Source organism: Hemiscyllium ocellatum, assembly GCF_020745735.1.
Source record: "Hemiscyllium ocellatum isolate sHemOce1 chromosome 27 unlocalized genomic scaffold, sHemOce1.pat.X.cur. SUPER_27_unloc_43, whole genome shotgun sequence".
Classification (NCBI taxonomy): Eukaryota; Metazoa; Chordata; class Chondrichthyes; order Orectolobiformes; family Hemiscylliidae; genus Hemiscyllium; species Hemiscyllium ocellatum.
In genome coordinates, this window is record NW_026867513.1 from 142,824 (window position 1) to 167,954 (window position 25,131).

A 25,131-nucleotide genomic window follows, 5' to 3' on the forward strand; every position below is an offset into this window, starting at 1 on the left:
AAATCTCTCACACAGACAAAAGCAAACATTTCTTATTGAATTGAATGGCTGCTGATATTCAAGCCCCATTGACTCAAGTGCCTCTGTCAGAAGATGTATCATTTGTTTTCAGATTTCTTTCTGCATGCCTTCCTGCAAAAAAAGTCACAAATTGAGTGATCACTGTCAGTACTGTTAAATGAACATAAACAATCTACAGGAATTGTTGAGTGCTGACCATATATTATGCAGGACACAGAAAACCCTCATGCAACAAGATAGCCTTAAGTGTGTATGGAGGAAAACTTAATTTAGATCGCAATAACCTGGAACAAGCTGTCGACGAAGGTGCTGGAAATGGAGCTGAATCAAGAATATGATAATGAAATGTCAAGGCTGCTTGGGAAAAGAGCCCGTGAAGTTACTGAATGATTTCCTGCTGTCCTAGTAAATAAAAAAGACAAGAAATATAGAACATAACTCTATTACTGCATGAGAAGGTGTAAAATCATAGCCACAAAGTTTTTATGGCAGCCAACAATATCAGATATACACCATATGAAGCAACATATATCTACATTTGAAATAAATGTGCCAATCCCTTAAATACTGCTCTGTTCCATGAGAAACTACCCTTATAATTCTGAACATGAGGTAAGAAGCAAACCTTTTCCAGGGTACAAACTCTATACGTGCCAAACTGAGGGAATACACAAGGAAAATACCTTTGAGAGGGACAGAGAGCATCTGAGTACCCTTGGAGAGCCTGCTCCCTCCATGCAGTTGCTACAAGTGAACAGTCTCCACCGACCCCCTCCCCTCGCACCCGCCGCCTCTCTTTCCCCTCCCAGCATGAGGAATGGAAAGGGGAGACAGTGCTTTGCTCCCAGATGTTACCCAGATGGAGGGAGTTTCACTCTGAAATTGACAGGGCTACCTCCACATTGTGACATCCGCAATGGGGTGGGGGCACGCACTGCGCCTGCGCTGCCCTGCAGCTGAGGCAGGTGGGGAGGGGAGGACACTTTGCAAACTCTTTTCGCTCTCCTCCACCTCAATGCGGTTTGAGTTCCAGCAATTTTAGCTTTACACTCTCAGAAGACGCCCACCTCTGTGAATCCAACACTTTACTCCCTCCTCCACTCCATGGAAATACCGATTTGAGAGACTCCAGATTTCCTAAAATATCTGCTATAGGGGGTTTGGTAGAAGCTGTTTATTTTAATGAACCATTTCATCCTTGCCATTCAAATACTAATTTTACAGAGAGGGTGGTTGATCTGTGGAATGAACCTCCTCAGGAAGCGGTGGATGCGGGTGCAATAAAAATACATTTATTTTGGTACATGAATAGGAAAGGTTTGGAGGGATACAGGCCAACAGCAGGCAGGAGAGACTGATTTAGTTTGGGATTATGTTTGGCATGGACTGGTTGGACCAAAGGTCCATGATCATGCTGTATGGCTCGATGGTAAGTTCATAGTTCCTTGAAAGGGGAGTCGCACATAGTCACGATAGTGAAGAAGGTGTTTGATATGCCTGCCTTTCTTGGTCAGTGCACGACTGCAGGAGTCGGGAGGTCATGTTGCGACTGTAGAAGACATTGGTTAGGCCACGTTTGGAGTATTGCATGCAATTCTGGTACCAGTGATCCCACCCTGACACACCATAAACCAGAGATAGTGACTGAAATTGACTCTGATACAAAATCAAATCATTAAATCGCTGCGGTGCAGAAATAAGCCATTTGGCTCATTGAATGCATTCGGTATAGGAGTTGGGAGGTCATGTTGTAGCTGTACAGGACATTGGTTCGGCCACTTTTGGATTATTGCATTCGATTCTGGTCTCCCTACGACAGGATAGGAATGATGTTGTGAAACTTGAAAGTGTGCAGAAAAGATTGATAAGGATGTCGCCAGGGTTGGAGGGTTTGTGGTATAAGGAGAGCCTGAATAGGATGGGGAATGTCCCTGGAGTGTCGGAGGCTGAGGGGTGATCTTATGGACATTTATAAAATTGAGGGGCATGTTTAGGGTAAATAGGCTAGAGGAAGTGGTGGAGGCTGGTACAATTACAACATTTAAAAGGCATCTGGATGGGTGTGTGAATAGGAAAGGTTTGGTGGGATATGGGCCAAATGCTGGCAAATGGGATACTAGATTTATATAGGACATCTTGTCAGCATAGATGTGTTGGATCAAAAAGTCTATTTCCATGCTGTATATCTCTATGTCTATTTGATAACAAATGTTTTATTTCTGTTGATGTAAATATTTTTAGGGAGAGAGAATTCCTCAAGTAGGGGATGATAATAATCCTGGGAGACCCCTAATTCTGTTCTACTATCTAATTAACATACTTTAAGCACCAAATGTGCATTTATGTCTAATTTTGTCTCATGTTTCTTGTTTTATTCCCTGCTCCGATTACTCTCTCAGTCTGAATGGTTATCAGACTGAGAATATTGTGGATTGGGCCTTGATCGACTGAATGTTTTATTGCTCTGGAAGGTGTAAAAGGGGCTCAAAGTTTCATTAGAAAGCCAGCTGAGCCAAGAACAGACAACATCTTACTCTGTGGCAACAGGGAGAAGAGGACAGAGAAATCAGGACCTGAAAGCCGAGCCGTGGGCGGCACGGTGGCACAGTGGTTCGCACTGCTGCCTCACAGCGCCTGTAGACCCGGGTTCAATTCCCGACTCAGGCGACTGACTGTGTGGAGTTTGCACGTTCTCCCCGTGTCTGCGTGGGTTTCCTCCGGGTGCTCCGGTTTCCTCCCACAGTCACAAAGATGTGCGGGTCAGGTGAATTGGCCATGCTAAATTGCCCGTAGTGTTAGGTAAGGGGTAAACGTAGGGGTATGGGTGGGTTGCGCTTCGGCGGGTCGGTGTGGACTTGTTGGGCCGAAGGGCCTGTTTCCATACTGTAAGTCTAATCTGACACCAGAGTACCATGTTATTAGTGCTTTGATTAGCAGTGCCAAACCTCTATCTTCACCTCGCTTCCTATTCAACTTGAATGTCACGTATCCCATCAATATTCAGATCAAATCCTTGTCATCCTGAAGCCATGTCCCTGTAAGGAGTCTCAGATCATAATTATTCTCTTCAATGTGTGCAGTCAATTCATTCAGTTTTGTTACATTGCAGCACACATTCAGCCATACAGTCTTCAGTTTCAATTTTGTGTTCTGTAGAATCCAGTTTTGATTAATTAGATTAGATTCCCTACAGTGTGGAAACAGGCCTTTCGGCCCAACAAGTCCACACTGACACCCTGAAGAGTAACCCACCCAGACCCATTTCTTTCTGATTAATGAACCTAACACTATGGACAATTTAGCATGGTCATTTGACCTGACCTGCACATCTTTGGACTGGGACATTTACTTTCCGTGTCCCTTTCTATCATTCTCTGATGTTCAATTTCCACATCACTACATTGCTCACCTGCCTTGATTCGGATTGGCCATGAAAAATGCATGTTTATACATTCGCAGTAATAGAAGCAGGAGTAGGCCATTTGGTCCATCGAGCTACTCCACCATTCATTAAGATCATGGCTCATCTATCCATCGTCTCAGCTCCTCTTACCTGCATTATCCTGACTATCCTAAATTCACCTACTATACAAAATCCCATCGAACTAAGTCTTGAATATGGCTGCTTCTACTGCTTCCTTGGACAGAGACTTCCATAGATTCACCACTCTCCGGGAAAAGCAGTTCCTTCTCCTCTGTCTTAAACCTACTCCCTAATCTTGTGACCTAGTCTCACTCACAGGCAGAAACGACTAGATAGCGTGGGTCTGGGTGGCATGCTCGTTGGATGGGTCAGTGTGGACTTGATGCGATGAATGGCCTGCTTCCACGCTGTTGAAGTGATTGAAGTAAAGTGTGCTGCAGGGAGCCTAGTGAAGGGTTAGGTGAGTTTTTGTTTAAACTGCTCATTTCTTTCAGCCTCCAAATTGTATTTCCAATGCTGTCCATCAGTGGGAGCGGTGAATCAGTAACTGGTATCGTTAGAAGCCTTACGATTTTCAGTACTGCAGGTATTGCATTGTCTCAACAGCATTGTAAAGGTTACTGGCAGCAGCGGGAGGTGTGGGCTGTGTTCACTAGAAATGATTAAGCAGTTAGATAACACACGTACAAGAGGGCAGGGTGGGACTTGACTTTCGATTTGCAGAAGGTGGGAGTTTCTGGTGCTGCGGTCCATGGCAAACACAACTGCGGTAAATCATAGAATCACTTCACTCCACATTAAAACAAATTCCCACTTTCCACCAATATTCTGGATGTCCTCACTCACTCAGTTGCTGTCTCACAAATGAAAGATTTCATTGTAGCTTCTGCTCCCAGTAAGGATGAAACATCCTTGAAAGCTGCTCTGAAAGTCCAGTCTTCACAATGACACTTCTGCTTTCCTTCAGTCCAAATTGTCCGTGCTGACCAGATATCCCAAATTAACATAGTCTCATTTGTCAGCACATAACCCATATCTCTCTCAATTCTCCCTATTACCAGATGCCTTTTAAAATACTTTAATTATACCAGCCTCCACCACTTCCTCTGGCTGCTCTTTCCATACACACAACACCCTCTGCGTAAGGAAGGTGCCTGTAAAGTTCCTTTTAAATATTTCCCCTCTCACCTCAGACCTATGCCCTCTAGTTTTGGAAACCCCTACTCTGGGGAAAAGATTTTGGCTATTCACCCTATCCATGCTCCTTATGAGCTTCTATAAAGTCACCCCTCAGCCCCCAATGATCCAGAGAAAACAGCCCAGCCGATTCAGCCTCTCCAGATAGATCAAACCCTCCAACTTTGGCAATAGCCTTGTAAATCTTTTCCAAATCCTTGCAAAAGTTTGTAACACTTTTCCTGTAGCAGCGAAACCAGAACCGAATGCAGTATTCCAAAAGTGGCCTAATCAATGTCCTGTACAGTCGCAACATGACCTCCCAACATCTATATTGAAATGCACTGACCTATAAAAGCAAATATACCAAATACCTTTTTTGCTATCCTGTCTACCTGCGACTCCACTATGAACCAGCACTCCAAGGTATGTTTATTCAACAACACTCCCCATTAAATGTGTAGATCCTGCCCTGATCTGCCTTTCCAAAATCCATATTTCAAAATGGGGTTGAGAAACATATATGCCGTGATTGAATGGTGGAGCAGATCTGATGGACTAAATGGCTTAATTTCTGCACCTATGTTGTATGGTCTCCTGCTGTCCTGGACACAGTGAGAGAATTGGAAGCAGGAATAGGTCATTTATATTTCCAGCTGGCACCAGCATTGAACAGTTCATAACTGGATATAAACATACCTGCATCTAGATGGATAGGCTGAGACTTTTTTCACTGGAGCATCAGAGATTGAGAGGTGACCTTAGAGAGGATTATAAAATCATGAGAGGTATAAATGAGGTGAACGGCAAGTATTCTTTCCCTAGTGTGGGTGTTTCAAGATTAGGGAGCAAATTTTGAAGGTGAAGAAAGAAATATTTTAAAAAGACATGAGGGGCACCTTTTTTCTAAAAGATAAAGAGTAGATCGTGTGAGGAATCAATGTCCAGAGGAGTTGCTGGATGCAGGTGCAGTTACAATGTTTAAAAGGCATTTGGATAAGTACATGAATAGGGAAAGTTCGGAGGGATATGGGCCAATCATTGGCAGGTGGGACCAGTTTAGTTTCAGAACACCATCAGCATGGACGTGTTCGACTGAATGGTCTGTTTCTGTGCTGTATGACTCTGTAACTGTTCTGTACTGGTCTTAAAACCATTTTCTTGCCTCCTCCCATAACTTCTTCGTTCTTCAAAGTCACATGAACTCAGCCTTGAATAAATTCAATAACCGACCTAACTGCAGGAAGACATCCTCACTTCTGAACTCAATTCCTCTCGCTGATATACCACTTGCTTTGTTCATTGCTTGCTGCACTTTCTGACAACTGGCAGTGACTGGTGTAGAAGGACACTGAGGCCCCTTTGTCTATCCACACATCACTCCTGATGTAGGGCTCGTGCCCGAAACGTCAACCCTCCTCCTCCTCAGTTGCTGCCTGACCTACTGTGGTTTTCCAGCGCCACAATATTCAACTCTGATACAGCACAGCAGTCCAACGTTGAGCACGTACACCTTAGTCCAACACAGGCACCTCCCGATCATAACAAATATTAAGCGTCCAAATGCGAATACGGGAGACAAATGCCGACGCTATTTTATTTGGCCGATTTTTTTCCCTGTGCCTCGACATTTTATTTCTTTTGCATTTTGTCTGGCTGTTCAACGTTTCTGTCCTTTCCCCAGGGTAGAGGTATTCCAAAACTAGAGGGTAAAGGCTTAGGGTGTGGGGGAAAGATTTTAAAAGATCTAAAAGACTAGGAATAGAACATTTACCCCTTACTGGGCGAAAGTGAGGACTGCAGATGCTGGAGATTAGAGTCGAGAGTGTGGAGCTGGAAAAGCACAGCAGGTCAGGCAGCATCCGAGGACCAGGAGAATTGACGTTTCGGGCAAAACCCTTCATCAGGAAATAGCCATGGGGAACTGCAGGGCTGTAGCGTAATCGAGTGAGTCTAAGTGGGATGCTGTTGGGAAGGTCGGTGTGAATGGCCTGGAGGGATGATATGGTTCCACTGCCTTAGCCACGTGTATTTTAAGAAATGTAGGAGGAGTGGGTTCCAGTTCGTGGGACATTGACACCAGGCCTGGAGAAGGTGGCATTTGTGCCGTCTCTCTCTTCACATTCTGCCCCCCTGTCCATTTTCTCCCCATTCACTGCCCCCTGCCCATTCTCTCTCCTCACACTGCACCCTCTATTCTCCCCCCAACGCTCTGAACCCCACTCTGTTCCCCTGTCCATTTCCCTCCTTTCTCCACCATCACCAGCGACCCCCTCATCCCCTGCACCCCCACAATCGTCCTTTCTCGTGCCTCAGCCCTCTTTGATCGCTGTATGAAGTCTTTCTCAGGGGAGAGAGAGAATGGATGGTGATGACTTTACCTGGGAAACACGGCATGTGGGAAATAGTTGATATTTAAAATTGAGAATAACTAAAACCGTATATTCAGAAACTTCGTTAAAGTCGGGAAGAATGTTATTTTTTCCAAAACAAAAGCTGCAAAAATCTTTCTGAAACTTGCATTGATGTATGTGCAGTTAGGCCACAACAAAGGAGAGGCTGTAAGGAGTGAATGAGTGAATAAAAGACAAGTCCAACCTTGCCCTCGAGGAGAAAGTGAAAACTGCAGATGCTGGAGATCAGAGTCGAGAGCGTGGTGTTGGAAAAGCTCAGCAGGTCAGGCAGCATCCAAGGGGCAGGAGAATCGCGTTTCGTGCATAAGCACTTGGCACTCGGCCATCGCTCCTTCAATCCCCCTGCGATGGCGCGTGAACTCACTGGTGCCTCCGCAGGTGGGAGGAGCAGGTGAATCCTTTCCGGCACTGACAGCAGGTGAATGGCCTCTCTCCGGTGTGGACCCGCTGGTGGGTCAGCAGTGCAGCTGTCTGAGTGACCCCTCTCCCGCACATGGGGCACGTGAATGGCTTCTCTCCCTTGTGGACCCACTCGTGCGCCTGCAGATGGCAGATCCGACTGAAGCCCTTCCTGCACACTGAGCAGGTGAATGGCCTCTCCCGGTGTGAATGAGTCTGTGGGTTTCCAGCACGGATGGGGAAGGGAATCCTTTCCCACGGTCCCCACATTTCCACGGTTTCCCCATTGAGGGAGCTTTCCTTGTGTTGCTCTGGGTTTGAAATTACCAGTCTATCCCCACTGTGAGGGGTGAGAGTTTGATTCCCTATAGCTGAGTAAATGGTTTGAAGCACTTTTCACAGTCAGCGCACTGAATCTCCCTCACTCCGGTGTCTCAGTATTCTTCCTGCCACACCAGTGTCCAAAATCTTTCAAGCAAACATGTCTTCTTGATTGGAATGGCTGCTGATATTCAAGGCCCAATGAATCAAGTGGCTCTGTCAGAAGTTGATGTATCATTTGCTTTCAGATTTCTTTCTGCACGTCTTCCTGCAAAGAAAAATCACAAATTAAGTGATCACTGTCAGTACAGTTAAATGAACATAACATAGGTGGCAATTCCTGTAGATTGCCAGATGCCTGCTGATCACATATTATCCAGGCCACAGCCTGAAAACTTGCAGACAGATAGGCTTAGGTATGTATGGAGGAAAACTTCATTCCAGTGACAATAACATGGAACAAACTGCCTACAAAGATGCTGGAAATGGAGCTGAATCAAGGATATGAAAATGAAATGTTAAGGCTGCTTGAGAAAAGAAAGGCAGTAAAATTGCTGAATGACTTCCTGCTGGCCTATTAAATAAAAAATTATGACAAAAAAGGACGTAACTCCATTACTACATTAGAAGGTGAATAATAATTACAAAGAAACTTTTACAACAGCCAACAATATCAGATATACATCATATAGAACAAAGAACAAAGAAATTTTATAGCCCAGGAACAGGCCCTTCAAGCCTGAGCCGATCGAAATGTACTGTCTAAACCTGTTGGTCAATTCCTAAGTATTTGTATCCCTCTACTCCACCCACTCATGCATTTATCCAGACGCATCTTAAATGAATCTACCGTGCCTGCCTCTACCACCTCTGCTGGCAATGCGTTCCAACCGCCCACCACCCTCTGTGTGAAGTAAAACTTGTTTTCGCTTTGAATAAGTGTTGCCCTTGCCGTTCATTGTAATGGTAGCTCTGCCCCATCCCTGATTCAGGAAGTCGGATCTCGTTGAACGAAGCTGCTTTTTGAGAGAATTGATTGGCCGTTTTCGCACAAGGCAATGTAAGAAGCAAGGGCTCGTCCGGGATTTGAACCCGGGATCTCTCGCACGTCCACGCAGTAGGAGGCCCGAAGCGAGAATCATACCCCTAGACCAACGAGCCACATGCCCCAGCAGGCCTGCAATTTTTTAACACGTGCCAATCCCTTAAATGCTGCTCAGATCCATGAGAATCTAACCTTTTAGTTGTGAACATGAGTAAAGAAGCAATCCTTTTCGAGGGTGCAAACTGTACACGTGCCAAACTGAGTGAATACACAAGGAAAATAGTTTTAAGAGAGATAGAAAGTATTTGAGCACCTTTGGAGTGTCTGCCCCCTCCCTGGATTCACTCCAGTTGCTACAAGTGAACAGTGTTTCACCCACCCCTACCTCCCCTCCCCCCTCCTGCTGGAGGATGGTATATGGAAAGGGGTGACATTGCTTTGCTCCCAGATATTGCCCAGAGAGAGGAAGTTTCACTCTGAAACTGACGGGGCTGCATCCGCATTGTGACGTCAACAATGGAGGCGGGCCGGACAGCTGCCCTGCAGTTGAGGCACGTGTGGAGGGGAGGACACTTTGCAAATCCCACTCTCCTCCAAGTCAATGCAGTTTGAGTTCAAGCAAAGCAAGGGGTTTAAATTTATTTTAGAAAACCTCCTTTGTGCCGTGGGAAAACTGCTGTCGCGGGAAACGCAGTATTGCAGATTCATAGTAACAGAAGCAGGAGGAGAGGACCATTTGGTCAAGCCTGCTTCGTCATTCATTAAGATCACAGCTCCACCAACCTGCATTATCCCGACTACCTTTAATTCCCCTACCATGCAAAAACCCATCCAACTGTGTCTTCAATATACTTCATGAAGCTGTCTCAACTGCTCTCTTAGGCAGATAATCCCATGGAGTCTCACAGAGTGACACAGATGTACAGCACGGAAACAGACCTTTCAGTCCAACTCGTCCATGCAGCCCAGATATCCTAATCTAATCCAGTCCCATTTGACAGCACTTGGCCCAAATCCTCATAAAACCTTCCTATTCATCTACACAACCAGAAGCATTTTAAATGCTGTAATTATACCAGCCTCCATCATTTCTCCAGCAGCTCATGCCGTACATGCATCACCCTCTGCGTGAAAAGGTTGCCCCTTATGTCCCTTCTATATCTTTCCCCTCCCCTTCCTAAACCTATGCCCTCTAGTCCTGGACTCCCCCATCCCAGGTAAAAGAACTTGTCTATTTGCCATATCCATATCCCTCATGGTTTTATAAACCTCTATACGGTCACCCCTTAGCCTCTGACGCTCCAGAGAAAACAGTCTATTCAACCTCGCCCTATAGCTCAACCCTCCAACACTGGCAACATCCTTGTAAATCTTTTCTGCACCTTTTCTAGTTTCACAACATCTTTCCAATAGGAAGCAGACCAAAATTACATGCAATATTCCAAACGTGGCCTGACCAATGTTCTGTACAGTGGCAACATGAGCTCCCAACATCTATCCTCGATGCTCTGACCAACAAAGGAAAGCACACCAAAAGCCTTCTTTACTATCCTATCTACCTGCGTTTCTACGTTTAAGGAACTATCAACCTGAACTCCAAGGTCTCTTTGTTCAGCAACACTTCCAAGGAACGTACCATTAAGTGTAAAAGTCCTGCTCTGATTTGTTTTTCCAAAATGCCGCACCTCATATTTATCTACATTAACCTCCAAAAGCCACTTCTCAGCCCATTGGCCCATGATCAAGGTCCCGTTGCAATCTGAGGTAACCTTCTTTGCTGTCCACTACACCTCCAATTTTGGTGTCATCTATAAACTTACTAACTATACCTCCTCCGTTTACATACAAATCATTATATAAATCACAAAAAGTAGCTGACCCAGCATCAATCCTTCTGACACACCATTGGTCACAGGCCTTCAGTCTGAAAAGCAACCCTCCATCACCACCCTCTGACTTCTGCCTTCGAGCCAGTTCTGTATCCAAATGGCTAGTTGTCCCTGCATTCCATGAATTCCTGAAGAAGGGCTCATGCCTGAAACGTCGATTCTCCTGCTCCTTGGATCCTGCCTGACCTGCTGCGCTTTTCCAGCAACACATTTTCAGCTTCCATGAGATTAAACCTTGCTCACCAGTCTCCCATGAGGACCCTTGATGAACGCCTTCCCGAAGTCCATATAGATCACGTCTATTGCTCTGCCCTTATCAATCCACTTTGTTACTTCTTCAAAAAACTCAATCATGATTGTGAGACATGATTTCCCAAGCTTAAAGCCATGCTGACTATGCCTAGTCAATTCTTGCCTTTCCAAATACATGTAAATCCTATCTCTCAGGATTCTCTCCAACAACTTGCCCATCACGGATGTCAGGCTCACCGGTCTATAGTTCCCTGGCTTTTCCTTGCCACCTTTCTTAAATACTGGCACCACAGTAGCCACCCTCTAGCCTTCCGACACCTCACCTGTGACTATGGATGATACAAATATCTCAGTGAGAGGCCCAGCAATCACTTCCCTAGTTTCCCACAGAGTTCTAGGGTACTCCTGATCAGGTCCTTGGGATTTATCCACTTTTATGCATTTCAAGATATCCAGCAATTTCTCATCTGTAATATGGACATTTTTTCAACATGTCAGCATCTATTTTCTCACATTCTATATCTTCCATGCCCTTCTCCACAGTAAACACTGATGCACAATATCCGTTCAGTATTCCACCCCCCCCCGCCCCCCCCCCCCCCCCCCCCCATCTACTGCAGCTCCACACAAAGGCCGCCTTGCTGATCTTTCAGGTGCCCTATTATCTCCCTTTTATCCTTTTGTCCTTAAGGTATTTATAAAAACCCTTTGGATTATCATTAACTCTATTTGCCATAGCTATCTCATGCCCCCTATTTGCCCTCATGATTCCCCTCTCAAGTATGCTTGTACTGCCTTCATACTCTCAGGATTCACTCCATCTCTCTGTCTATACCTGACATATGCTTCCTTGTTTTTCTTAACCAAAATCTCATTTTTTCTAGTCATCCAGCATTCCCTACATATACCAGCCTTTCCTTTCACCCTAACTGAAATATACTTGTCTGGACTCTTGTTATCTCATATCTGAAGGCTTTCCATTTTCCAGCAACCTGCGAACATCTGCCCCCAATCAGCTTTTGTAGGATCTTGCTTAATACCTGAATCTTCCTCCAATTTAGAACTTCAACTTTTAGATCTGATATATTATTTTCAATCACGATTCTAATGTTAATAGAATTGGGGTTGCTGGCCTTAGGTTTTGCACCCTCTCCAGTAGGTACATCCACATTGTGAATTAGAAAATTTCCTTGTACACACTTAACATATTCCTCTTTTTGGCAGATAGGTAAATGGGCAGGAGTTATGCCTTGGGTCCACACTTCATTCATTCCCATCAACCCTACCCCCATTCCTACCCCAATAGTCCAACGCCACTTTCCTCTGCAACTGCCGAATGTGTGACGCCAGCCCATTTACCTGTTCCCTCCTCACTATCTAAGCGCCCAAACTTACCTTCCAGGTGAAGTGGTACTTTACCTGCACTTCCCAGAACCAGTCTACTGCATTTGCTGCTCACAATGTGGTCTCATCTATATTGGGGAACCGAAGCATAAACTGGGTGACTGCTGAACAGAACATCTACGCTCTGCCTGCAAAAAAGACCCTGAGCTTCCAGCTGCCTGCCAATTCCACACCCCACCCTGTTCCCTGGCCAACATCTGTGTCTCAGGTTTGCTGTATTGTCCCAGTGAAGCTCAGCACCAGCAGAACGAAGAGCACTGGATATTCGACTTGGGGACCATACATCCCTCCGGTCCCAATATCGAATTCAATAATTCTAGGGCCTGAACACCATGGTATCCTCGTCCCTCCCACACACACCAAGCCTTGTTATCACATCGTCTGTCATTCCACACTACTTAGCCACGAACAGTCTCCATTAACAGTTATTCACCCTCCCACGCAGATCGTTATCAACTCCTTTATCTGTCCAACAATTCTTCCTTCGCTTTTGGCTCTGTCCTGATCTCCGCCTTCCTCCCACAATATCTCCTGCATATAAACAGACATTTTCCCAATCACCATCAGTTCTGTGGAAGGGTCACATGCTACTCCTGTTTTTTTTGTTTCTGATATACAGCATCCGCAATTCTTTCAGATTTTTATTGAGAGAGAGTTGGAAATTGTTTCGAGAGACAGAAAGAGAGGGGGGAGGAACAGAACAGATATGAACTGTTGATCTCCGTTGCGACTCAAAACGTAAAATCATTGAAGTGCGATCATTTCCTTTAATCATGAATAGAGACCACTGGCCATCCGTGAGCTTGTGGCGCAACAGTAGCGCGTCTGACCCCACATCAGAAGGTTGCGTGTTCAAATCACGTCAGGCTCACTGAACTCGACCAATTACCTTTCAAACCAAGGAAGGAGGATGTTTACTCCGTTTTTCTGTTGAGCCAAATCTTCTTTCCGGAAACTTTCGATCACAGTGAAGCTTTGCTGTCAGTTTGATTTGTGAACACTGAATCAGGGAGGTGGTGTGCCCAGTGTTTGGGTAAATGCTCAGCTCCCCCCAATGTGAGAAATAAAAGACAAACTGTTCATCACGGGATTTAAACACACAGCCGTTTCGTTCAGTTTGTGACAGCGCGGTGTGAAAAACATTATACCGATATTTTTACAACATAATCTAGAGATTATCAGCTTTGTGTTTCAAACTATCAGGAGGTCCCAGCTCCTTCTGTCATAGCAGAGTGACAAACGAGTTCAGATAGAAATGTTTCCCACCAACAGCAAATCCTTTCCTCTCACTGGACACAGTTAAAATTATCTTTATTCAACAGAAGGAGCGGAAACTACAGTCTGACGGCCCCTCTCCACATTAACGGTGAGCCTGAATTGTATAAACGGTGTCAGTAAAATCCAATGGAGGACACTGATTTGGTTCAATCGTTTTTATTTGCCAAGCGTAATTCACCGAGAGGATGCTGCTGTGTGAGACAGCGTGGGGAATTACTGCAGGGCCTCCTGCGCATGGAACACACCGCAACTGATGTGTTTCACCTTCATCAGTTTATTCCCATCTCGGAGAAGAGAGGTTTGATGATTCGGATCATAGGAGGCCGACAGAGAACATGAGAAGAGCACTCAGACCTTCACAAGCTTGTCACCACAGCTGGGTCATCGTGGCCCGTGTATCAGTATGGGACAGTAATCTGCATCTACTGACTGGAAGCACAGCAAATTGGAGTGTTGGTGGGACTATCACACAGGAGAAAACGGCTTCGACAGATCAACTGGAGTGGCTCCCAATGCGCAACTCCACTCACCTCAACTGAATAACTAAACAAATTACTCAGTGATTCAAATGAATACTCGGTTTTGAATCTGCACTGTGTCATGTACCATCGAGAATGATGTCAAAACACTTTCATTGCTGTGATGGAGTATCCTGTTGGGCAGAATATATCCGTTGTCAAATTTCCTACGTTCTGTTGGTCTAACTCCGATTTCACTCAGAATCACGAAATGTGTGACAGCGCAGACTGAGGCCATGCAGCCCACCTTAGCTCTGCTGGTTCAACACAATATGTAAATACGTGCCTCATTCTGTCTCCTTCTCCCTGTAAATCTGCACATTGTTACATTGAACATGCCCACCGAATTCCCTTTTGTGTCCATTGAATCTGCCTCTTTGTCACTGTCAGACAGGGATTTACTGACCCCACTCCCTGTGCGAAAACGGTCTTCCTAATGTCACTTTTGCTTATTTTCCTGATGACATTAAATCTCTGCCAAATTGTTCTCGATCTTTTCAGGCCTGGGAGCATTTTCACTGCATTATTTCCTCTGTCTAAAACCCTCATGATGTGGAAAACTTCAATCAGGCCAGTTTTCAGCCTTCTGTTCTGCAAAGACAACTGCCCTAACTTTCCAATCTACCTTCATGACTGACATTCCTCGTACACGGTACCATTCACTTCAACCTGTTCAGCGCCGTCTGCAATCACTTCACTTCCCCGCTTCCTGAAGTATCACCCTCAGAATTGAGCGTAATACAGGTGGAGGATTCATTCAGACTCGGATTGCGCCGGCGAGAAATCTGCAAGACTTGTTCTCACTTTGAGCAAGTGTTTCCCTTCGCCGTGTTCACTGCAATGGTCCCTCTGTCCCATCCCTAATTCAGGCAGTCCGATCTGATTTAACAAAGCGGCTTTTGAGAAAACTGACCCGGCATCTTTGCTCAGGTCAATTTAAGAAATGAGGGTTCGCCTGGGATTGGAACCCGGCACCTCCCACCCGTCTGTATAAGCTAGAAAACCCAAAACTGACATCATACCCCGAGACAAATGAGCCAAAAACCATGTGCGCGCCCAGCTCCTGAAGCAACTGGGAGTTGCTCAGTCCGAAATACATTGTACATTGCTCCCAGAATTACAAGCAGCAGAGAGTTTCAAGAACATCTGCTTCTCATTCTGCCTCCCTGCTCCCAGGACGCTGCTGTTTGTTCCGTCCCCAGGAACCAGGCTGTCTCCACTGGTGGATAATTGAACCATTTCGTTTCTACTTGCAATTCTCCCGCCGACAGAGGCTGTTAAGTCCATCGAGTCCACCGCGACTGTCTGCCACTTGTCTCTTTCTGAGGTGATTCACAATCAGTGATATCTGTCCTAATAGTAAGGGACTGTGTCTGAATGGTGATACAGTTTCTGACATGCTGATTGTCTTGTCATTCACGTCCGGCCCGGCGTGGCGAATTACTGCAGGGAATGGGCGAAACCGCAAGGCATGCGTTTCAACTTTTTCAGCTCATTGGCATCTCAGAGAAGTGGTTTTGCGAATCAGTTCATAGGAAACTGATGAAGAACAGGAGAAGACCACTCAGACCTCCAAAAGCATGTTACTTGAACCGTGTGAGGTTCGCGAGTGTATCGGTATGATACAGGGTATTCAGACACTCAGGCAGTAGGTGCAAAGGCAAGATACAGAACAGAGCACAGCACCATTACAAAAGGAAGCTGCTCAAGGAGACATCGAACAACAGCAGAGGATGGTTTCAATCCATCGATCTCTGCGTTATGGGCCCAACCCGCTCCTGTTTTCCCCAGGTCCCTTCAGCCTGTCGTCGGGCACGCGGCATGCACGTTCGAGACTGATGTCAAAGACCTCCGCTGCTGTCGTGTAATATGCTGGTGCGCAGACGTATGGAGGCTGTGTAAATAAAAACTTTTTTCTCACTTCCCACATTGTGTTGATCGAACTGTGATTTCATTCTGAATCACAGCATGTGTCACAGCGCAGACGGAGGCCATGCGGCCCACCTTCCCTCTGCTGATTCGACACAGTAAGTAAACGTGTGTCTCTATTCGTAGCATTCGCTTGCCTTCCCCGTGTGTTTCTGCACATTGTTACTTTAAACATGACCAGCGAATTACCTTATGCGTCTATTGAATCTGCCTCTTTGTCAATGTCAGAAGATTTGCTGACCCTAACCTCACCTTTCTAATCTCTCTTTTAGTTCTTTTCCTGATGACTTTAAAACTCTGCCGATCCTTTCAGGTGTGGGAGCATTTCAACTGCATTACTTTCCCTGTCTGGACCCCGCATGACTTGTAAAACTTCAAACACGCCAGATTTCAAACTTCTGTTCTCCGAGGAGAGCTGTCCCAATTTTCCAATCTGCCCTCATCGCTAACATTCCCTAAACACGGCACCACTGACGTCAGCGCAATATTCCATCATTTCACTTCCTGGCTTTCTGCTCAATTTGTACTCCAAGCAGCCCAACCTACTTTAGCAAGAGTGGGTTTTGAGAAAGTTAAGCGGGCACTCTTGCACAAACCTGGAAACGCAGGCTCATCAGAGATTCGAACCCTAGATCTCCTGCAAGCCTGCACAATAGAAGGCCCAAACCGCGAATCATACCCAGAGACCAACGAGCAACACCGAGACTGCGCAAGCCCCCCCGCTGTTCCTCTTCAGCCAGCTGAGTCTTGCTCGGTGTGAAATACATTTGACATTGCTCTGAGAATTGCAAGCGGCAAAGAGTTTCCAGAACAGCTGCTTCTCATTCTGTCTCCCTGCTGCTGTTTGTCCCGGGTCCTCTCTACTGGTAGAATTTTAAAACATTTTGTTTCTAAACTTTTCTGTAACACCGGAGTGACCAGTGATAAGCATTGCCCTCCTCAACACAGGATACAGAGAACAACAGAAGACCAGTCAGACCTCCGCGAGGCTGTCATCTCAACTGTGCACATTGGGACAGTATATCAATGTGAAATATTTATGTCGAAGTTTTTTGTGAAAGAGATGAGAAGGCGAGGTGCAGAACAGTGCGCCGTTAGACGGGAAAGTTGCTGAAGACGACATTGACTGAATAGGAGAGATGGTTTCCCTTCTGGGTGATGCTTCCATCACACACCCGCAGACATATCGCCGTTGTACCAGTATAAACTCTGTCTAAATTCCCACATTCTGTTTTTCTGAACTGTGATTTCGCTCAAAAGCACAAAATTTCAACACTCGCAATGTTCAAACTTTAACAAAGTGCTCATAGATATATTTAGCGAACACCTGGAAGGAATTCTGCCAAACGTACCTTGGGAATTTCGGTTTGAGTGCTCTTGAACTTTAAGTCAAAGGAAGGGAAATTTGCCTCGAGGCTGTGTAATGTGGAGATGTGTTCCCCATGTAAACTGATAGTGGTTAGCCATCCCAGTGCTTCCCGATGCATGGCTGCGCTGACCCACAGGGAGGTTTCTTTGATAAACTGTCCCGGGGACTTCCAGTCGCACCATGACGTCATAGTGCGAGCCCCCGGTGATGGCCTGCAGCTGCTGTGACGCAATAATGGTGCTGGCCCCGGAACATGAATACGAATTAGTTCATGAGTCACGTGGTACTGAATCATTCTATGGAGTGTTCTTTCAACTTCACGGATTTATATATGAGAGGAGGAAAATGGGCAGGGCTTACACCTCGGGTCCACTCGTCCTTCACTCTCACACCCCACAACCACCTCCCATTGTCCCAAGGCACTTGCCCCTGCAACCGCCGAATGTGTAACACCTGCCCATTTACCTGCTCCATCCTGAATATCCAAGGGATCGAACATACCTTCCAGGTGAAGCAGCACTTTACCTGCACATTTGTCACAAACTAGTCCACTGCATTCGTTGCTCACGGTGTGGTTTCCCCAAAGTAGCATGAAGCATAAACTGGGTGACTGCTTCGCAGAATATCTCGGTTCTGCCGAAAAAAAGGCCCTGAGCTTCTGGTTGCCTGTCACTTTAACACTCCACTCTGTACCCTGGCCTACTTCTCTGTCTCAGGCATGCAGCAATATTCCAGCAAAGTTCAGCCCCTGATTGAAGACCAACGCCTCATTTTCTACTTGGAGATCCTATAGTCATCAAGTCTTCAACATCGAGTTCAATATTGTTCGGACCCGAACTCCCCCATGCCCTTGACCCCGACCACACCCACACGAGGCCTTATTTTTACATCTTCTGCTGTTACACACGACATATCGTTAGCCAGCAACAGTCTTCATTAACAGTTAGTCACCCTCCTACACAGATCGTTATTCACTCCTTTGGCCATCCAATGTTCTCCCTCTGAACTGGTGGCAAAGAGAGCAATGTGGACTGATAGCCCTGAGTCAGCAGTTTGTCCCATCTCCAGGAACCGGGTTCTCTGCATTGGCGGATTATTAAACCATTTTGTTGTTGCGTTGATGTGAGGAGACTGTGTAAATATAAACTTTTCTAAATTCCCACCTTCCGTTGGTCGAACTGTGAGTTTACTCTGAATCACAATGCGTGTCACAGCGCATTTGGAGGCCCACCTTAGCTCTGCTGGTTCTACACAGCAAGTAAATAAGAGTCTCTATTCGTATCATTCTCTTACCTTCTCCCTGTAAGTCTCCACATTGTTACTTTGAACATGACCACAGAATTCCCTTTTGTGTACGTGAATCTGCCTCTTTGTCACAGTCAGACAGAGATTTACGCATCCGAACCACTCCTTGTGCCAAAATGTTCTTCCTAATGCCACTTTTACTTTTTTTCCAAATGCCTTGAAATCTCTGCCGATTTTTTGGGAAATTGAAATGATTCTCATTCCTGCACATGAGGCTGAAATGATTTAATTTCTAACGTAAAGGACTGCGGATGCTGAGAATCCGAGACAGAAAGATGAACTGCTGGAGAAACTCAGCAGGTTTGGCAGTATCTGTGGGAGAAAACAGAGTTCTGAAATATTGTCTCTGATTCTCTTTCCACCGATGTTGCCTGACCTGCTGAGTTGCTCCTGCAATTTCTGTTTTTGCTTTTAACTGAAAGTTCATTTCATCTTTCGGTGTGAAACAACCAGACTCTCCATTTGCAGATATTTAACCCTTTCGTAACCTGTGAAGTGATTGGATTCAAACAAACCCAGCAATAATTCACTCTTTCTCAGCTCCACAGGCAGAGAGACCTGGGAAATGAAGCTGTCAGTGTGGGTCTTTATTCGTGGGCAGAGTGGTGAATGCGACGGACGTGAAATCTATTGCGGTTTCCCCAGGCAGGTGTGACCCCTGCCGACTACAAAATTGGAAATGTCGTCAAAACGAAAGGGAGACTGTTCCCCGGTTTTTTCTTTAAGATTCAAATCAGTGGAGGGCGAAAGATATTTCACTCACATTGGGACTGGTGGGAATCTGCAACCCACTGCCTGTTCGGGTGGAACAAGCAGATACACGCAGAGCTTCTTTTGAGGCTATGAGCCAAGTGTTTGGAAATGAGACTAGAACAGTGAGGGGCTGGAAATCGTGATCGAAATGAAGCAGGGTGTTTCCTTTGCCAGTGAAAGATACTGCTTCACAAAGTTGGGACCGTGGAAGGGAAGCAGTGACTGTGATTATCTTTGGTTGTTGACCTTGTGACTGTTCCCATTGCTGCGCATGTCCGTGTTAACGTCAGAACTCTGCCGCATGGTGGCGTTAGATACGCACAGGGCCGCGGGCGCAATGGATGACGCATCCGACTCCACCTAACTGTTTGAAATGCAGCTCACAGCTTCTTCACACACCCCAATTAATCTTTCTCATTGTCCTGAAGCCGGTTTGAATTCTTGATCTGCAGGAACGAGACACTTTTCACTGTCTCACGTCAGTCAGTGTCCCTGAGAACATCAGAGTCACGTCACAGCGCTGTCAGAGGAGGGGAAGCTGAAATAGCCCCACAAGCTGCTCACAGGCACATTTCACTTTCCCCAACTCACCGCCCCAACCCACTGATCCTGGGAATGGAAAGGGAACAAACACCAAAACCCAGTCTCATATTTGTGAATCTTCCGAAAATAAGAAAACTGTTTATCCCTTCGGATCTTCCATCCTGGGCTAACAAAGGGTGATTGTAAATGGTTGACCATTCAGTGTCGATTCTTTTTGGCTGAAAATATCTTCCTTATCTCATCCCAGCATTTCTTGCCACAGATAACTGTGCGGGTAAAAAATGAGGTCTGCAGATGCTGGAGAGCACAGTTGAAAATGTGTTGCTGGTTAAAGCACACCAGGTTAGGCAGCATCCAAGGAATAGGAAATTCGACGTTTCGGGCATAAGCCCTTCATCAGGAATGAGGATAGGGTGCCAGGCAGGCTAAGATAAAAGGTAGGGAGGAGGGACTTGGGGAGGGGGCGATGGAGGTGTGATGGGTGGAAAGAGGTCAAGGTGAGGGTGATAGGCCGGAGTGGGGTGGGGGCGGAGAGGTTAGGAAGAAGATTGCAGGTTAGGAGGGCGGTGCTGAGTTGAGGGAACCGACTGAGACAAGGTGGGGGGAGGGGAAATGAGGAAACTGGAGAAATCACCTACCACCCCACCAACCTCCGTATACAGCGTATCATCCGCCGTCATTTCCGCCACCTCCAAACGGACCCCACCACCAGGGATATATTTCCCTCCCCTCCCCTATCAGCGTTCCGCAAAGACCACTCCCTTCGTGACTCCTCGTCAGGTCCACACCCCCCACCAACCCAACCTCCACTCCCGGGCACCTTCCCCTGCAACCACAGGAAATGTAAAACTTGCGCCCACACCTCCTCCCTTACTTCTCTCCAAGGCCCCAAGGGATCCTTCCATATCCGCCACAAGTTCACCTGTACCTCCACGCACATCATCTATTGCATCTGCTGCACCCGATGTGGCCTCCTCTACATTGGGGAGACGGGCCGCTTACTTGCGGAACGCTTCAGAGAACACCTCAGGGACGCCCGGACCAACCAACCCAACCACCCTGTGGCTCAACACTTTAACTCTTCCTTCCACTCCACCGAGGACATGCAGGTCCTTGGACTCCTCCACCGGCAAAACATAACAACAGGACGGTTGGAGGAAGAACGCCTCATCTTCCGCCTGGGAACCCTCCAACCACAAGGGATGAACTCAGATTTCTCCAGTTTCCTCATTTCCCCTCCCCCCACCTTGTCTCAGTCGGTTCCCTCAACTCAGCACCCCGCCCTCCTAACCTGCAATCTTCTTCCTAACCTCTCCGCCCCCACCCCACTCCGGTCTATCACCCTCACCTTGACCTCCTTCCACCTATCATATCTCCATCGCCCCTCCCCCAAGTCCCTCCTCCCTACCTTTTATCTTAGCCTGCCTGGCACCCTCTCCTCATTCCTGATGAAGGGCTTATGCCCGAAACGTCGAATTTCCTATTCCTTGGATGCTGCCTAACCTGGTGTGCTTTAACCAGCAACACATTTTCAACAGATAACTGTGCGGCAGAGTTCATGTGTATATTTCCTTGAATGATATTTTGTAACTAACATTCGTTTGCTAGTTGTTTGTATCGGGTATTTCAGGTTCATTAGCCGCTGTTCAAGTGTGTTGGTAGATTTGTGGGCTACCATGATGCTGAGAGGTTTGAGTTGTCTGGACACCATTTAACAGATGTATTTAATGTAAGGTAATGTGGCTAGGGTTTCTGCACAAGTTGTGTCTGCTTGTGTCAATTTGTTGATGAGAAATCGGCAAACTGGGTTTATTGGGTCGGCAAAGGTGAGGACTGGAGATGCTGGAAGCCAGAGTTTAGATGAGAATGGTGCTGGAAAAGCACAACGGGTCAAGCAGCACCTGAGGAGCAGGAACATCGAAGTTTCGGGCAAAAGCTCTTTATCAGGAATAGACGCAGGACGTCTCCAGGGTGGAGAGATAAATTTGGGTGGGGGGTGTGCTGGGGTGAAGGTAGCAAAGAGTAAAATAGGTGAATGGTGGTGGGGATAGAGGAGACAGGTCAGAGAGGAGGGTTTAGCGGATAGTTGGGAAGGGAGATTGGCAAGGAGGACAGGTCATGAGGTCAGTGCTGAGCAGGAAGGTTGGAACTGAGGTAAGGTCGGGGGAGGGGAAAGGAGGAAACTGGTGAAATCTACATTGATGCCCTGGGGTGGAAGTGTTCTGAGGCGGAAGATGAGGTGTTCTTCTTCCAGGCCTCGGGTGGGGAGGGAGCGGCGGTGAAGGAGGCCCAGGACTTGCATGTCCTTGGCAGCATGGGAGGGTGGATTGAAATGTTAGGCCACAGGGCGATGGGGTTGATTGGTGCGGGTGTCCCGGAGAAGTGACTTGACTCTCCAATCTCCCCAATGTTATAGAGATCGCATCGGGAGCAATGGATACAAAAAAAATTACATTGATGAATGGACCGGTGAAAGTCTTCTTTCTCCTGCAGCCCGGGTTCGATTCCCAGGCAGCGAGGCAATTTTTAGCAGAGCTACAAAACAGGTCTATATCTCCCTGGTGGTCTAGTGGTTAGAATTCGGCGTTCTCACCGCCGCGGCCCGGGTTCAATTCCCGGTCCGGGACGCAATTTCCCCCGGGCTGCAGGCTATCCATTCTTCTTAAATGCGCTGTATCGTTGTTTCCTGATCTTCGTCGTTCCTAGGTGCTGCAATGTGAAGTAGCTCGTTGAAATTGCATCCTGATGCAGATTTGTTTGTATGTGTTGGGATGATTGCTTCTGCAGCTTAAGTACTTGTTTCGCGTGTGCTGTTTTCCTGTCGACGCTGTTTTGAATTTACCATTGACTGTTCGCTCTACTGTGACATCTAGAACAACAACACTTTTTGTTGTTCTCCTCTTTTGTGAATTTTATGCCAGTAAGGAAATTGTTGATGGTGTTGTAGGTTTCCTCTAAGTTGTTTCACGTTGTGGTGACAAAAGTGTCATCACTGTAGCCGACCCAAAGTTTGGGTTGGATCTTTGGAAGGGCTGTTTGTTCGAAACTCTGCATTATTGCTTCTGTTAGGAATCCTGATATTGGTGGTTTCATGGCTGCTCCGTTGATTTGTTTGTCAGTCTTGTTACTGAATCGGAAGTGGGAGGTAAGGCACAGCTCCACGAGCTTGACAGTGTCATCTTTGCTGATGAAGTTGGTGCTGTTTGGTGTTTGTGTCTTTGGTTCTTCAAGTAGTGTCTTCAGTTTTCTTTGGTCACGTTGATGTTAATGGATGTGAACAGGGCTGTATGCCAAAGGACAGTATTATTCCATCCTCTTCTATCTTGTTGTCTTTGGTGTTCAAGAATTCTTGGATGGAGTAACTGGAGTGGCGTGAGTCTTCGACTTGTGTTTTAGTCTTCAGTGGAGGTCTTTGACTAGTCTGTATACTGGTGTTCCAAGTGGTGAGACTGTGGCTTGAGGGGGACTCCTGGTTTGAAGAGGAGGAGAACAGCAACAAAGTGCCATTCCTAGATGTCACAGTAGAGCGAACAGTCAATGGGGAACTTCAAACTAGCGTCGACAGAAAAACAACACACGCAAACCAAACACTTAACCGGAGAAGCAATCATCCCAACACCCACAAACGAGTGAACAATCCTCACTCTCTCCGCGGAGCAGGTAAGGGCTGTTTGGCACTATCTGTTTGTAGACGCGGTTACGTTTGTTTCATGGTTTAAATTTAAATATCTTTTTCGAAAAAAGTGCGGAGCGGACCCGGAAGCTGGTGTAGCGCAAACTTACCTGGGTAGTTTTTTTTCCCAATAAAGGCGCGCAGTGGTTAAGTAAATGGGCAGGTGTTATACCTTGGGTTCACTCTTCCTTCATTCCCACCAACCCTAACTCCACTCCCACCCCAACAGTCCAACGGCACTTTCCCCTGCAACTGCCGAATGTGTGACATCAGCCCATTTACCTGCTCCCTCCTGACTATCGAAGGGCCCAAACTTACCTTCCAGGTGTAGCGGCACTTTACCTGCACTACCCACAACCCAGTCTACTGCATTTGCTGCTCATAATACGGGCTCATTTACATTGGGGAAACCGAGGCATTAACTGGGTGACTGCTGCACAGAACATCTACGTTCTGCCCGCAAAAAAAGACGCTGAGCTTCCGGTTGCCTGCCAATTCCATACCCCACCCTGTTGCGTGGCCAACATCTCTGTCTCAGGTTTGCTGTATTGTCCCAGCGAAGCCCAGCACCAGCAGAACGAAGCGCACCGGATATTACACTTTTGGACCATACATCCCTCCGGTCCCAATATCGAATTCAATAATTCTAGGGCTTGAAATCCATAGCATCCTCGTCCCTACCACACACACCAAGCCTTGTTATCACATAGTCTTTCATTACACACTACCTATGACTGCCACGAACAGTCTCCATTCACCCTCCCACGCAGATCGTTATCAACTCCCTTTTCTGTCCAACAGTTCTTCCCTCGCTTTGGGCTCTGTCCTGATCTATCATTTACTGCATCCGCCTTCCTCCCACAATATCTCCTGCATATAAACCAACGTTTTCCCAATCACCATCAGTTCTATGGAAGGGTCATCGGCAACTACTGTTTGTTTTTTGTTTCTGATATACAGCATCCGCAGTTCTTTCAGCTTTTTATTGAGGTAGAGTTGGAAATTGTTTCGAGAAACAGAAGGAGAGGTGGAGAGACAGAACAGACTGAACTGTTGATCTCAGTTGTTACGCAGACGTAAAATCATTGTAGTGCGATCACTTCCCTTAAGCATGAATAGCGGGCCCAATCTCCTCGTGAGCTTGTGGCGCAACGGTAGCGCGTCTGACTCCAGATCAGAAGGTTGCGTGTTCAAATCACGTCAGGCTCATTGAAGTCAATTTTGGATACTTGTGGGGAAGACGACTGAGCAGAGGTAACCAATGGGTTTCAGGCCGATGGCACGGAGCCTGCTCCTGTTGCTCAGAAGTGAAGTTTGGAAAAGAGCAGAGCAATCGTTATGGGGCACCGATAGGCGGTTTTGTGGGGGCGAGAGAGACTCACGATTGGTATGTTGCCTCCCAGGTGCAAGGGTAAGTG

At 46.6% G+C, this 25,131-nt stretch overlaps 2 non-coding genes across 2 annotated transcripts; one reads left to right on the forward strand and one right to left on the reverse strand.

The window, feature by feature from the left end:
- Positions 1–8,826: 8,826 nt before the first annotated feature.
- Positions 8,827–8,916, reverse strand: trnap-cgg (transfer RNA proline (anticodon CGG)). Its single transcript is given in 2 exon segments — positions 8,827–8,862; positions 8,881–8,916. It is a non-coding gene; the product is annotated as a tRNA-Pro (tRNA).
- Positions 8,917–24,850: 15,934 nt separating this feature from the next.
- trnaw-cca (transfer RNA tryptophan (anticodon CCA)) lies at positions 24,851–24,922 on the forward strand. The gene has a single exon. It is a non-coding gene; the product is annotated as a tRNA-Trp (tRNA).
- Positions 24,923–25,131: the final 209 nt, after the last annotated feature.